Raw genomic sequence first — 15,211 nt, 5'->3', positions numbered from 1 at the left:
TAAGGGGATAACGGTACATTAGCTTTTTGGTTGAATACAGGGTACATGTGTGTGTAAATCATCCACAATCAGTTGTTTACAGTTGTTTTTCTGTTGTTGTTTTTCAGGACTGTGGTGGAACGCATCTGTGTTAGTCTATACTGACACCATTGTGCTGTCATTGGAGGGAGCCAGCAGATAGACCACGCCCACCCAACACTTTGTGACTCATCTGGTGGTCATTAAAGGACACTATTCAGGTCGACGGGGTATACTGATGAACGGTTGACTGATGGAGCAGGAAATTTATTAAGGCAGTAAAGGGGTGAGTTTCTGTCAGGCCATTTTTGTCATGTCTCAGGAAAGGTTTATGTCATGTAATTCACATCATGTACATGTACTTATATCTGATTAAAGGGAAGCCAAATGAAGCTAATTTTAATTTTCAAAATATTCTACTATTTTTCAACTTTATATTTATCACTTTTCAAATCCTGACTCTAAATACCTGTCTGCATGTGCTGTATGACTGTGGAAGTAAGATCTCATTTCGTATTGGTTAGTTTCAGGTTTAGTTTCATCATGTCAGAATAACAATGTCTAAAGTCAGTGTATTTTCTTGAATTGTTCAAAACTCAAAATTGTAACCATACTTCAAGGAGAAGTACAAGGTACATGTATGTACATGTATCTTGAGTTATTGCACTTCCTGCATGTATTCGCTGTGGAGGAGAGGACAAACACTGAACTTGTTGAAAATTCTTTTTTGGCTTTTGGCCTGTTGTTGTCTTGGCAGCCCCTGTCAAGCTCTATTGCCATATAACTACTTTGTTTTGTCTACATACCGGTAATTTGTTTACAGATCCAACCAAAATATTTTACTCAGTGCCCTGTTAATACTTTGGTAATAAACATTTCACTCTAGTTGGTAACATGTACTTCCATTACAGTCAGCTCTTACTGGCCTTATAAAATTAGCAGAGCTTTACAGTTGGCAATATTTTGTGTGAAATAACATGTGGTGAACCTAATACCGTACAGAGTTTTTGCATACTGGTACATATATGGTGTTTGGTAGGATTATACCCTGCAGGTGGTGTTCAGCAGGGTTTTGCTGATGTCAGGGTTTTTTTCTGGGGTGTTGTTACCCATGGTGGTGGGTGTGCCTAAGTTTTAATTTAGGGATTGACCCCTATAGCAATTAAAGTAATCCTAATAAAAACCAATGGGTTAAAAGAAATTATCCTCATTGTAGATTAGAATTAATTTACGCTTTTTGAGATCAAGTTGAGAAACTGCAATTTTGAAAAACTGTTCCAGTATTGAGAAAAAAGTGGAAAAATTACACAGTGGTGGACCTTAGTAAATGGAGTCAACACTAAAATAGATTGATGATAAAGCACTGGCTGGTTCAGGTTTGTAATAAATTGATTGAGCAGTAATGAATAAGCTTACATAGAGACATACTGGTATGTGTACATTACACATGTGTATGGTCTAGAAATTACATTCTAAGTGCAGAACGGTTCCTGGATTATAGCCACTGATAAATTTGTAAAATATTTGTAGAAGGTACAAGACATGGGCATTGTGCAAGCTGCTCTCTCTTACAGAGTTCACCTGTGTAAAGAATACGCAATGAAACAATTCATAGATTGAGCAGTAATGAATAAGCTTACATAGAGACATACTGGTATGTGTACATTACACATGTGTATGGTCTAGAAATTACATTCTAAGTGCAGAACGGTTCCTGGATTATAGCCACTGATAAATTTGTAAAATATTTGTAGAAGGTACAAGACATGGGCACTGTGCAAGCTGCTCTCTCTTACAGAGTTCACCTGTGTAAAGAATACGCAATGAAACAATTCATAGACGTGTTATACTCATCGAGCCTAAACATGAAACAGAGTTTGCGCTTCATGTACATGTGCAGGTCACATGCTAAAACTTTCCACAAAACTTTCACAACAACACGATAAAGAAAAGCACTCCTAATCACAGGTTTTTGACCTATTTTAAGTTGGAGCCCACACTTGGCCCACATAAACTATATGTACGTGTATATATGTACAAACTAGCGGTAAATCTGTCAATATAAACATGCCAAAACTAAACATAACAATGAACGAAAAATAAAAAGTTTTTACACAAACATGAACTTTGTGTTCCGACAGAATAAAGTCCTGCTAGAGAGAGGCAGATTGTCACCTCCACCACAGTGAAGTACCGCACAGTATGTCACGTTAGTGTGCAAAGTTAGGCTCATGACTGGCACAAAATAACAGTCTAAAGCCCATAGACTCATATTAATATGAAAATACTGTTCACTTATGATCAAGACCCTGAACAACCACTGCATGTACATGTAGGACAGCTTAATAGCTAAAATGCAAGAATTTGGATAAATATTGGTATTTAAACACTCAAGGTTCCTGAAAGGTGAATTTGCTGTTTGCTCCAAGCACCACCCAAGAGGTGTGGTGTTGGACTCCCGAGATGTGCAATTTTCACAACCTGATAATTAGGGGCAGTCTTTTCTGTGATAATTCATTTTCTGAAATCGACAAAAAATCAGCAGGGCCTCCCCCCAAAGAGTTCACTTTGTTCCATCAGAGCACACTGACATTTGCCCCGTCCCAGTCCAGTGGGCTTGACATAAGTGGTTTAAGGATGGTTGGGGTATAAGCTTTTCATTGATATAATACTTTAATGTGATTGGTTACTTTATTTAATCGGAAGAGTGAATTGTATAGGAGTCTCGACCATCAGAATTGAGCCTCTGAAATGACCCGGGCACTCGAGTTTTTTGGAGATGACCCAGATGTTGCATACACAAACTCCATGCATACATCATCAAAGATTCAACTCGGCCTTTTCGTTACAAAGTTCATTTGTTTGTACACATTTTAATATAAAATCTGATTTACAATACTACATGTACATGTAGTATACCATTGTAGCAACACATTAATTTTAGGACAAATTTGAAGTGTAGATTGACAGTTTTGCCAATTTTATCAGATCTACCAGTACTTCCGGAATACACCATTAAGTGGAAGGTACATACATGTACATACCGGTACATGTACATTGTAAGAGCATTCAAGCCTGAATTCACCTGCCTTGTAATCAGTCGACTAAACATGAATGTGTTGCACACACCTACTTCACCCATCATTATTTTAAAATTTTTCTTAATTCCTTATACAGGGTAAGGAAAGTGGACACTTTTGTTAAACAGTTGGTTGAACAAGAGGAACATTGAAAACCGATTTTTAAGAGGGTCTGTCTACACTAAAAGACACATTTGCATATAAGCAGAATCACCTCTTTCTTTAAAAGCCTTGAGAATTAAGAAATGAACTTCAATAATTATACTAATACAGTATTATAAATTTGTAACTGTAAAGATATAGTTTACACACTTTAATAGGATTTTGATGAAAATACCCAGCTTACATGTACTGTACATGTATTTCATGGGTTCCAGTGGGACATGTGTACTTGTACTGTAACTATGTCAACTCATGTTTTTCAGGTTATTTAAAACACCGGTACCACTCTCATGGAGAAAAGCAATTCATCTGTTAAAACATGGGTAAAACAAGTACCTGTATAACATTGGAGAAATATTTCAAAATCTATGGCCTTTTATTACTTTAAGTTAAACCTGTACGAATTTCAGGAGAGCTACACGTAATTAAGGAATAACCAACGTCACTGTGTCTGTCCACAGAGCTACAAACATGAAACAGGCTGATTGTGCAATTCTTTGAGCAGATAACTTCATATACTGTATCGTGATATATCCTCAAAATGTATACATGTACATGTATATCAAAATATAGTTTTCCTGAGAAAAGTTCTTACAATAATACCAGTAGTTTGCATCATACATGTATTTGTTTGTTTTTTCAATCAGACGACAAACCTAAGATTTGATTTTAGGAATTGCAAATGCCTGTCCACTATTGTGTAACGTTTGTCGCAACTATTTTTCCCTCTGAATATAAACATCTCAGATGATTTATCTTTTGAGTACATACACATTTATTGCAAACAACATGTAAGTTCAACTACAAGTACACCCATACCAGCATTGGCACAGCTGTGGGGACAATCCACACTGCTGGCATGCAGTATAAGCCTTATGAGGACATGCCAGATCAATCATTTTTTGGAGTATAAACAACAGAACTTTATAGATTTTCATGATGTAAGAAAAACACCCCTCAAACTTGTTTCCCCGTAAATATATTTGCTTGTTTCAGACCTCTTTTTCATGCATCCAAAACATACTCTATGGGGTCCTGTGCAAATGCATTCAGGGGACAAAACCCGTATTCACCACTTTATGAGGACAATGGCAAAAGTAGACTGGTATCAGTCATCAAAAGATAAACGTGACGTAGATAATATTAACACTGCTCAGAAACTTCACGCACGAAAGACAAAAGAAAATTATGATAAACCCAAAAAACGACACTGAAAAGAAACTGTTAAGATTTTGCAGACAGACTCACAAAACAGATCAAGAGGTACATACAGATATGGTTTCTGACACATTTTATTTTCAATTTCACTCTCAAGAAACAAACAATGCAATCAAGTTGTCTAAAGTACTGAGAGGAGAGTTCGCCTTTAGGGTTTGGACAATTGGTTGTATATTTAAACATATGGCAAACAAAACTCTAACCTCTTTAAATAATTTTTATAGAGACAAGTCCAAACACAAAAGCCAACATATTAATGCTTATGGAAACTTTCCCAAATACACTTTAAAATTAAGGTTGAAAGTGCAGACTCCCACTAAGTTTACTGATAGGAAAGAATGTTACAGTTCAATTTATTTTTTATATGGTCAAAGAAGTGATTGAGAAATAACTAAGTATTTAATATCACACATTCAGAAAATTAGCAAAATTGACTTACACACTTTTCTTACATTCCATTGAAAAACCGTTTGCATACATGTAGGAAATAACAAGACACAATATTTTCTTACAAGTGAAAAGGTGATAAATACCTGCATTTCCAAGTATTTGTTAAATACATGTGACCCAGTCATGCAAGGAAACGACAATTTGACAGCACTTAAGTTTGTATAAACAGGGTGGATCAAAACAAAAACTGAAACTTAAATAGTATTGCTCCACAAATGTTGAAGACAAATTCTCTGCAAATGCAGTGTTTTCCGCAGGACAACAGATATTCTTTACAGGAACTGACGCCATGCATGGCCTTTATGCTTGATGAAGTATCCTCTGCAAGATTTAAAATAAACATGAAAAATTAAGAACTTTAGCAAATGAATGTTACTGCAACTTCCAACACAGGCCTTCTCTCCAGTAATTAAAAGAAAGGGATAAACATGTGGACTCTGTACACGACACCAGTATTGAGCATTTTAGTGGCTATTGTGAGGCAAAATTACACTATTTTAAGCTTTTCATGGGTCTAATGGAAGAAAATTAACTCTACTTTAAAAACCACTTGGTTCGTCATCACTGAACTTTTCAACAGTAAAGTTAGCCCCCCTTGTCAACAAAGTTCATTAATGAAGATAAAAAAATCCTAAACTTACCACTGAATTGGCTGTCCATATGCATTCTTCCATGATGAGTTTCCTCCTCCGGTGTCTGGACAAATAGAATCTTGAAAACAGGAATTCTGGTATATTAAAGATAAAGCAACATCCTTGTAAAACAAATGCTGAGTACACTGATTGATATCTTATACTCTGAAAAACTGAAAATTATGGAAACAGGAGTATAAGAGCCCATTCTAGAGTTTTATGGGACGGAGCCTTGGTCTTGGCACGTTAAGTATATTTATTTCAAAACAGGCTTATTTTAAAAAGGCTTAAGCCTCTTTGTTCTAGCTTTACTGAGTGTCAGCTTTGCTTTAAGATTCGATGTCATGCTCGCACTCAAAGAAAAAAAGAATAAGGTAGTGCATCTGTGTCCATGTACATGTATATATTGGCCATACATGTACCTTTTGCCTTTTGGTACACAGGGGCCTAGATGCACATACTCATAATACAAGCATTCAATATTTAGGCATTTGAATATACTACCGGTAATTTACTGTATTTTGATGAAAGTTTGAAATTGTAACATGTAGCAGTTCCAGATCATGAACTACATGCCTGTATTCTACTATACACCATGTTCTGTATAACTTATTTTTGTCTTAAATGAAGTTTTTTCAAAGAAATAAATCTTAAAATTTGTACAAACCCTTAAACCCTTATATGCTGCTACAGTTTTTGTTGTTGCTTTATGCACATGACCAATTTCTCAGTCTGTTGGTATTAAATGCTAGAAGGTTGTGAAGCTCCCATAATCCAGGCTACTGCAAACATTGTGATAATACACAAGTCTGGAAGAACATTTTTAATGAATCACTTCCTGCCGGGGACTCCGGAATCAGAGACATATGGTTTATATGTGTGGCCGGGGTCTCCGAACTCGGACAAAGGGAACAGGGCCCTGTGACAAAAGACCATACTCTGAACAAAAGACCAGGCTGCTGGGCATTACCGACATTTTTCACTCTCAAAAGTGGTGATAATCCAGCCCTGTTTTGAAAGGGTATTCCAGGGTTTGGGGCATTGAGAGTGAGCAGATTACCACCGGGGACAAAAATGCTCCACCACCGCACCAATGAGCCACACAGCACCAATGAGCCACACAGCACCGCTGCTTGCTAATCTGGCCCCTATTGAAAAGAAGTCAGCAGGGCACTGAGCTATGTTCGTGAACAATAGACAGTTATACAAGACCGCACAATCTGGGCTCTGTTTAAAAGGCTGCAGGCCTGGCTTAAATAGTCGGGCGTCAATGAAGGTCACCTGCCAACTTAGAGTAAGATTACTTTGTGTGGCTATAAACAACCGTTAAATGAAATGATAAATTTTTGAAGGATTTTGAAAACGGAAAAAATGATAGTCATGCCGGCCCAGCATCATCAACATTGAAAAATGCCCTGGCATGAAGTGGTTAAAGGCCAGTGTCTTTGATTCCTCTGGTTTCTGAATTCTGTGAGAAGATTCTGTGCAGCAGACTTGCGCACCATGTACAGCCTGTGATTGCTGAGCAGTTTGACTGCCTTGTTACAGGATGCCTACCATGCCGTTGATCAGGGTGAACAGCTGGACATGATTTACACAGTCGTCTCAAAGGCTTTTGACCAGCTTAATCATAAACTCTTATTTTACAAACTTAATGTGATGACCCAAGTGTAAGCACTCATCACTTGCTCATTTTATCACTGTAGAATGGTTATAAATAGTCTTTGCGAAGCGCCTGGGATGTCTGTTAGTTCAGCTAACTTTCAGTTAACCAGGGGTAAGTGTACTAGCCGAGTTATCCAATCGCTTTTATGGGGCGGGGTTTAAGCATTACTTGGGATAAGTTTCCTAGTTAAGAGATTGTGTTGAATTTAATAAACCAGGAGAACTGGTTTGGACTTGAAACAAAACAGACGTGTCCTGTGTCTCTCTCTTACTGAAAAGAGTGTCGTAGTATTGGCATGTACATTTACACTCGTCTTTATACGGGATGAGCACTGTTGCCACGCTACCAAATGACGGATTGGTGTTATTCCCGGGAGAAAGCCCACAAGTAATAATAAACCACTCGGATGGCAGTAAAGGTCCATTACATTACTATTTACAATATACATCAATCTTTGCTAAAATTACCTCATAGCTAATCACGTGAATCCGACAGGAGACACTGAGTGGTGGTTGATGGTCATTGTTCTAGTTGGCACCCAGTTCCCTCAGGTGCACCCAAGGTTCTGTATTTGGCATTCTCTTCTTGTTAACGATTTACCTTGTCAGTGCATTTTGAACAAGTGTTTTGTGTTTGCTGATGACATGAACATTTTTCAGCAAGTTCCTCAAGAATCAGATTGTGCAATTTTTCAGGATGATGTTAACAGTTCATGATTGGCGTACTAATTGGCTTTTAATTCTTAACTGAAAGAAGTGATCAGTCATGAGTATTACATTGAAGAAGAAACAGTATATCTTTCGCTGCAGAATCTCCGACAGCAATATTAATTGTGTATGTGTTCAAAAGGATAACGTGTTCAGAAGGACTGAATTACAGTCCCCAACAAGACTTTGACACATCCAATGAGCACCTTGTGTACAGTTGTGAATACTTGTGACTAACATGTATCAATAGGAAATTTAAGTTCCCGCTCCATAACCTACATGTAAATGTACCCTCTATTCTTCGTCGATGCCCCACTCACCATGGGTGCAGAGCAAGTAGACAAACACTTTCAAAACCCAATCCCAACCATTTTATCTCTGGGACCAACTGTGACAAATATTCATCTGTTCATGCTTGGGTTCCCCAAGGTACAATGTTGAGACCAGCTGTATTCCTCTCCATGATCAATGATGCAAAGCCACCTGTTGGAATTAATGCATATACATTTAAGTATGTCGTGTATGTGGATGACTTGACGATTGTGGAATGCAGAGCGAATTTTGTGATGGTTGTTGTATTTAATACAAATACATTTTCAAATCTACTGAAATGATCCTCAGCAAAATGCTACGCAATGGAAGTTACGTGTACGTTTATGCCAAACTTGTAACCCCCTTTCATACATGTAGATGTAATTCTCAATGATCATGCCCTGGAATTTGTGAACACGCTCAGGATTCTTGGGGTCACAGTGCAAAGTGACCTTAAAACCAGAACCTCAACACCGGAAGAGAATGAGAAACCTGGCCGTTGTATGCTTACTTGGATCCTATCACAGACATCTATGCCATATGAACTCAGATTCAGCATTATTTTTGGGAAAAACCATCTTACTTTTGGGACGAGTTTCTACCAAGTGCCATGGCTTGCTTTCGCGAAAGGAGCATGTCCCCCCAAAATAAATTTGGCTCCTTTTTAAATCTGTCCTAGAGCAAAAATTGACCAAAAAAAGTGAACTTCGTATTTGGAAATCTGTTTTCTTTTGTTTATTTGAATGACTTACAAGTCACTAGTCAAAGTTATTTTGCCACAAGTATGGCCTACTCCTCTTCTGACTTTGGTATCCCCCTCGTGCAGAAGTGCACCCTCAACGCTTAAGGAGAGACAGCTTGGGCCCGGTTTTCTAAATGAACTCACGCGTGGGCCTGGCTCGAGCGCGAATACTATAAATTCCAATATAAATGCATTGCGCGTCTAGCTCAGCACGCTTCACGCCAAGCACACATAAACCTGTGCGCTGACACGGCGGAGGGCCTGCAAGGCCATGGAAAAGCACGCCATCTTTTGTTTCCACTTGGGGCGGATTGATTTCTTGTACAACAGATCAATTCCCATATTTGAAAAAGAGGCGTCATAGCAGCAAATTGACACGACTTAGCACTTTGCTTACCATGCTTAATACATGTGGTAGGCTAACACAGTTTGCATCAATGACACAGTCTCACTGAAAATGAGGTTCCTCCTCCATGGTCTGGACAAGTACAATCTTAAATGACAAAATTCTGTATAATCAAAAAAGAAGAAAAAGCAGCCTCCTTGTAATGCAATTGCCAAGTAGAGTAATTGACAGCTCTCACAAATATTCACCATGAAGTCGATGGTTGTTACATCACATGACAAAAATACACCACATGAAAGAAACAAATTTGCGTTGGCACTCGGCAGCATGCTTCTGCCACAACACCCTGTAGTCAGGTAGTTGACCAATAATCCATCATGATGTCCCCAGAATGAATTTTAATCATCTGTGTAAATTAAGTCTTACATGTACATGTAGTTACTTACATGCACTGCATCAGAGGCCTACTGTATAGTGTACCACCATGACCCACCATGCCGGGCCGAGTATGGCAAAACTTAGCGCGCAGAGCTTTGGTACCATATACAGTACATGATTGTACACTTATTACTGGACCGAGCCCAGTCTAATGTGGCTTTTGCGAACCCCGGGTTTCCCGGGTTCGTATTCAAGACCACCCCACCTAGTTTATATGGCCTCTCTAGTGGTAAACGACCCACGATATAATGGCTTATAATAATAATGATTATGGATATAATCAGTACATGGCCATGTGTGTCCACTTTTGGGTCTGATTTACGGCATTGTGGTTTGTCTGCAATATGCACTGTGTGGTTACAGCTGGCCTGGCTGCAGGCAGGAAAGTGTGGTCAGGTGGTAGTGAACTTATGTGTGAGTGTTCAACATATGTACAGTAACTAAATGTACACTGTACAGGTAGCTTCACTTTGACGCCCTGTACATACGTACATATGTCTATGTATAAGCACATGTACTGTACATATACATGTACCTGTACATGCACATGTACATGTAGGTACTTGTCATAGTGTGACCACTTGCATGAAATTCCGCAATAATTCATGACCAATATACAGCGCAATTTGGATTGTCAAGATGTAATATTTCTTGTGTATTTGAAAACAACATAACTTCTTATACATGTATGCTCAATTGTTTTCCTGCCCTCGGCTGTCTCAAACATATACAGAAAATGGGCTCAATTTGACCACTTTTTCAATCATAACGGAATTGTCTGAGAGAATCAAAACTGGAACAAGAATATGCTCCCACATAAGTTTTCCCTGTTTTTCCACCCTAGTCATTTGTATGGTGGGGGTAATTTACAGTACAGTGAAGCTCAACTGAATACATAATACACTACTCAAAAGAATTTAAGGAACAAGAGAACAGAATGACATGCATGATAGCACCAACATTGTTGAGTATTGTTTGAGAACCAATTGACAACACCTGAATGATTTTCACATAACTTTAATACCTCTTGTTCCGAAACAGTAGCCCACATAGACCATGACAAAAACATTCTGTTCTCTTGTTCCTCTAATTCTTTTGAGTAGTGTATTCAAAACCATGAAGAATTTACTGCAAACGCAAAAGTGAGAAAACGTTTTGCTGACAACAGATATACATGGAAGTTAGGTCGGCCCGGCTGGCCGGGATGCTAAGGCTTCAAAGCTGAGAAACCATCTTGTATCCTTGTGTTGTTTGTAACATAAATGCCAATATCATATCTTGTGCAAAATGTTACCAACGCTAGTGATCAACCCATGTTCTCAACACAATGAAAGGTGGAACAGCGTCTCGTAATGCACCGCCTCATGCCGGTGTCAAGGTTGATCCGCTCTATGCATTTGCTTGGTGAGGAATTTACGCAAACATTTTACTGTAAAGTGATTCAAAGAGCTGATCTCATTTACTACAGATGCACTACATTTATACAGACTGAAATTTAAGTCTAATGGCTGATGTTAAACATCAAATATCTCCAGTAATCTTTCCTAGACGGACTCATAAACCTTTAATTTTCACCGCTCCTGCGTGCATTCACGGAATGCAAAAATGTCCAAAAATATTATTCCACAAAAACTACATTTATCTGATAACCCCATTAACCCAGACTTGGGGTTACAAGTGTAAACATAGTAATTTTTGTATGCCTACATTGTGTACCAACGTGAAATAATAACCGAGTCATTTATTCTTTTTTTTATTTCATCACGTTTTCACCCACAACCTCCTAAATTTTATTTAGAGTACCATGGCACGCCATAGTCACTTTAGTTAAGTTTAGGCCAAAAATATAGGCTTCCTATTTGCAGTTTCCCGGGGGGGGTCTATTTCAAGTTCCCTGGATCTTGTTCCAGCTCGACTGGAGAAAAAAATAAGGAGACACAATGATCAGAGAACATAGGGACTGGCAAACATACTGATACGGAAAAATTGAGACTGTGGGTAACATGGGGACCTTGTGAGTCGCAGCCTCCTTTAAACTGTGTCTGTGTTGATTGTATCAACTATACTGACACTGTGAGATCAAATTGTACATGAGCCATTTAGATGAAATTTAAAGCTAGTGCATGACCCGCCCCCGTTGGATAGAGGCGAGTGGCTGCCTCGCCCCCGATGGATGGAGGCGTGTTCATTCACAATTGGGTTGTACAAGAATATTGTAAAACATTAAGTGTGCGTTGAGTATGCCCCCGTTTGATAGAGGCGAGTAGCTGCTTCACCCCCGATGGATGGAGGCGCGTTCATTCACAGTTGGGTTGTACAAGAAATTTAAATGCATGCATTGAGTATGCCCCCATTTGATGGAGGTGAGTGGCTGCCCCCCGATGGATGGAGGCGCGTTCATTCACAGTAGGTTCGTACGAGAAATGTAAAAGCATGCGTTGAGTTTGCCTCTTTTCATCGTTACTGTTGTGATGTCCATCATTCATGTCATTAAAATGAACTGATTCTAGTTCAAATTGGATGCTATTTCCAAATTGGATGTGTTGGTAAACAAATTTGAATTACAAATGAGGTGTTGTCATTCAAATTATAATAACTAGATACTCAAATAAAATAGCCTGGCGGACAACTTCAGTTTTCGAAATAGCTTCGCGCGCTGGTTCAGAAATGGGCTTCTAGAGGTACGGCTTGGTCTTACAGAGATTGTTCTCGCCGGAAGCTGGTGACGCGGAGCAACTCATATCAGCAAAATGTATAAAGCTATCAGCAAAATATACGAAAAAGCAATTATCAGCATTTGTTTCCACTCAAAGCAGATGGAGTGGTAAATCATTTTTGGAATGTACCTGTGCAGTAAAAAGCCTTCGATAGCAAATTCAAACAGTAATTACAAATTACAGAATACAAAATTCCCCAATTCTCATGAACAAATTCACGAGGATCCAGTCCAGTATACAATATCTTTTGGGCCAACCATCCTAAGTCATCAATATCAAACGCTGTGCTTGGACAGCAATTTCCATTAAGTGCGGCCTGACTTGGGCCTGCACTGGCTTGCTGGAATATCAGTCAACTATTAAGCATTTTCAAAAACCACTAACAACTATTTATGTCAAACGACAGAAATTGGTGAGTACCAAATGGCTTTTCTTAATTTGGCCCTTAATAATCTAGTGCTTCTCCCAACAAAGGAAGGGGTCAGGCATTTCCTTTTAGCACATTCTCCGAAGCGTTGTTAATAATAATACAGTGACTTATAAACTGAGGTCAATTTTGAGGTCCCTGAATAAAATTGGCACCAACATCCACCGAAGTCAGTGACTTTACCAATTTTGAGGAGGGCTAAGAACCCCCCAAAAACCATGAAGGAAAAAAAGGGGAAATTTCCTTCTAGCTTCGTAAAACATCAGTAAATCATCCTAAATGGAATAATACGCCAGGCCGGAGTTAGCAATAAACCAACTCTTCTCTCGATTTCTGCGCGTGTGTGGGTCAACCCGGAGGTTGAGTAAAAGTAGTTCAAACATACAGTTCTTTATAATTATCCAAAATTACAAATTGTCTGAAATAAATGCCACAAGTGTTTTTTCTTTATTTATTGACCAAAACATCCGTAAAATGTTCTCTATGGCATACATGTAGCATGTCAGGCGGGAGGTAATACATGTTGTGTAATATAAAAACTATGATATGGTACATGTACATGTACATGTAACTCAATTTTTGGCATGTATGGGACTACCTGGAAGTTGATTTAAAGTACATCGAGTTCAAACTACTGCAACTTGAAAAATCATCAAAAATGACAATATCTAGGATGAATGCTTACAGAAGAAATCATTATTTTATTTCGTCATTAAATTTTAGGGCAGTTGTTTTGTGTGTATACATGTCCAGTGCATGGCGGCGCTAAAAAGGTATAAAAATAACCATGTATCGGAGCAGGCTGGCAGGGGGTCACAGGGCCAATGCAACAGGTAACTTTTGAGTTGTACTTTGTAAAACATTTCACTTTTTGGGTAGGTAGGTGAAAAGGAGAGGCAGTGAATGATAGGGTAAAGGAGACGGGGTAGAGATGTAAAGTGGTTAAACTGGGGAGCCATAAAGATAGGCCCTAAGAGACTCAGGAAGTAATAAAACTGCTTGTGTGATATTAACTTCATTTATGTCTTTCATTGGAACTCTCCTATGGAGCTCCTTGTCAATTAGTGTTGGTCATTGGAGGATTCCAACAGATAATGTATGACAAGGAATCTAACGTTCACAATTCAAGATACATACTTGGCAAATTTTGAACCAAACACATCCCAATTTTTTTGTGAAAAGAAATAAGCAAACTTTTTTACTTGATACATGTACATGTAACTGTAATTTAAAATTGATTTCATTTTATAAACACATGTAAGTCTTAATGTTAAAGTACACTATTGAATTATTTGTATTAGTGACAGAGGCAATTAATTAGTAGTTAAATGACACCGGGGGTGACTAAGGAATTAGCCTATGAAATAACAGAAGCATCTTTGAAGGATCTTCCAGTATGGTAACATCTGTTTAGATGAAAATTAAGTCGCATGTCATTTTTAATGTCACAACATTTTAACAATTAGTTTTTTGTAAACTTCTTTTGAACAGAAGAACTAACAAAATCAGTTTCTGCATTGAGCTCGAAAACAGAGTTCAGTCAGTGCAGATGCATCCCCCTGAATTTGCTTTAAATCATTTCGACATCGACAAAATCAAGTCTAGGCATTTGCGTCGCAGAGGGGGGCAAGGTGATCGCTGCCCCCTTTTTCCTTGAAAAAAGGGCGGTTTCCCAGAGAAAGTTCTTGTGATGCCCATGGATCTACATGCAGAAATTCCTACCTAAAACCAAGTCTAACCATGACAGCTCTTCTTTGAGGCTGCGTTGCAGACACATCCAGTGACTGCATCCAGCGGCTGACCACATATTCCAACCTTTGAAACACACTCAATATGGAGCCAATTGAGACATCCCTCACAGAACAACATCTTTTTGAATTCTTGTGGTTTGTTACAATCATCAGTGATGTAGCCTAACCTATTGACAGACATACATAAAACAACATAGGACAATACAAGACATGAAAACGTTTTTGGCAATGACACACACGAACAAACACTGACAGGCAGGAGATAATACAATGCATCAAAATCCAATTGTAGTCCATACAGGTGATGTATTCAGAAAGAATTAGACTACAAAATCTTGGTAAATGATTTTTTTTTCAGTAGATAATTGAATCCACCGTAATTTGCCATTTTCTACCAAGACAGCTGTTAACAAATTAACATCCAGCCTGTTCCTACTTATTCATCTCTTTGCCATCAACCTTTCAAGACGACATCACTAATTGATTAAGAGAAGAGTTACAATGTATGCATCCAAAAATTGGTACATTTATTTCCGTTCTTTGAC

General features: G+C 38.4%; 1 protein-coding gene and 1 long non-coding RNA gene across 7 annotated transcripts in view; one reads left to right on the top strand and one right to left on the bottom strand.

Annotated features, from left to right (window-relative positions):
• The window catches only part of LOC147799636 (uncharacterized), a 73,588-nt gene that overhangs the window by 19,433 nt on the left and 38,944 nt on the right, over positions 1-15,211 (top strand). For 4 of the 5 annotated variants that reach the window (XM_087134132.1, XM_087134129.1, XM_087134131.1 and 1 more), the window contains one exon: positions 108-304. The gene's annotated coding sequence lies outside the window, so the exon portion shown is untranslated. Of the gene's footprint in view, positions 1-107; positions 305-15,071; positions 15,188-15,211 lie in introns of those variants that run through there. The other variant, XM_087134133.1, reaches the window with a different exon arrangement.
• On the bottom strand, positions 4,543-9,892 carry LOC147799637 (uncharacterized). 2 transcript variants are annotated; one of them, XR_015424922.1, is made up of 5 exons: positions 9,780-9,892; positions 9,385-9,496; positions 8,254-8,416; positions 5,570-5,655; positions 4,543-5,249 (listed from the first exon to the last, which is right to left on the bottom strand). It is a non-coding gene; the product is annotated as an uncharacterized LOC147799637 (long non-coding RNA). The 2 variants fall into 2 exon arrangements; XR_015424921.1 differs by lacking the exons at positions 8,254-8,416; positions 9,385-9,496; positions 9,780-9,892 and adding an exon at positions 6,228-6,864.

The sequence above is a fragment of the Acanthaster planci genome, linkage group LG03 (genome assembly GCF_054643075.1).
Source record: "Acanthaster planci isolate LZ-2023a linkage group LG03, COTS_SCS, whole genome shotgun sequence".
NCBI lineage: Eukaryota > Metazoa > Echinodermata > Asteroidea > Valvatida > Acanthasteridae > Acanthaster > Acanthaster planci.
Note: the sequence above shows the minus strand (reverse complement) of the source record. Positions and strands in the feature narration are given on the sequence as shown.